Source organism: Pseudochaenichthys georgianus, chromosome 1 (genome assembly GCF_902827115.2).
Source record: "Pseudochaenichthys georgianus chromosome 1, fPseGeo1.2, whole genome shotgun sequence".
Classification (NCBI taxonomy): Eukaryota; Metazoa; Chordata; class Actinopteri; order Perciformes; family Channichthyidae; genus Pseudochaenichthys; species Pseudochaenichthys georgianus.
This window is the reverse complement of record NC_047503.1, coordinates 25,634,877-25,635,937: the sequence shown is the minus strand read 5'-3', so window position 1 is coordinate 25,635,937 and position 1,061 is coordinate 25,634,877.

Genomic DNA, 1,061 nt, shown 5'->3' with positions numbered 1-1,061 from the left:
GAGACGTGTGCGGGGGATGTAGAGAAGAGGAGCGTGGCTGGAGCGGAGAGAGCGGGTAGATGTCTGGGTATGAATGAGGTCACAGAGGTATTTTGGGCTTTGTCCATTCAGGGCTCTGTACGTGAGGAGCAGAACCTTGAACTGGATCCTGTAGTGGACTGGGAGCCATGTAGTTTTGCAAGTATGGGGGTTATGTGTGCTGACCTTTTTGTACCGGTGAGAACTCTGGCTGTGCTGTTCTGGACTAGTTGCAAGCGGTTGATGGATTTCGCTGGGAGACCGGAGAGGAGTGCATTGCAGTAATCTAGTCTCGAGAAGACGAGTGCATGAACCAGTTTTTTGATGTCATCATTTGAGAGTGAGGGCTTCAGTCGGGAAATGTTTTTCAGGTGAAAGAAGGAGGTCTTGGTGATATGTTTGATGTGGGCTTGGAAAGACAGAGTGGGGTCAAACCTCACACCGAGGTTGGTGACAACGGAGGAGAGAGGAATGAGCTGACCATCAAGGGAGGGGCTGATGTTGGCGGCCTTGGCAAGCTGGTCGGTGGTGCCTATCAGGATTGCCTCCGTCTTGCTGCTGTTGAGCTGAAGGTAGTTGGTGGTCATCCAGGAGCGGATGTCTTCCAGGCAGGTGTTTAGTGTTTGGATAGTGGTGGTATTGGGTTGTGTTTTGATGTAGACCTGAGTGTCGTCGGCATAGCAGTGGAAGTTGATGTTATGTTGTCTGATGATATGACCCAGAGGTAATAGATAGATTAAAAACAGGATCGGCCCCAGCATTGAGCCCTGTGGGACCCCGCATGTCAGGAAGAGTTTGAATAATCTGAAATGGAGTTACATTTTTGCTAAATCATTAAAAAAAGTTGAACAATTCAATATGATAGATAGGGTACACTGCAAAAACAAAAACAAATAATTACTTTAATTAAATGTCAACAGATTTCACATAACTGTATTAGGTTACTTAAAAGCAATACAATTAAGTTTAAATGTAAAATATTAGATTCAACTTAATATTATTGCTTTGAACTAATTCGATACACTTATATTTGATGACATAAT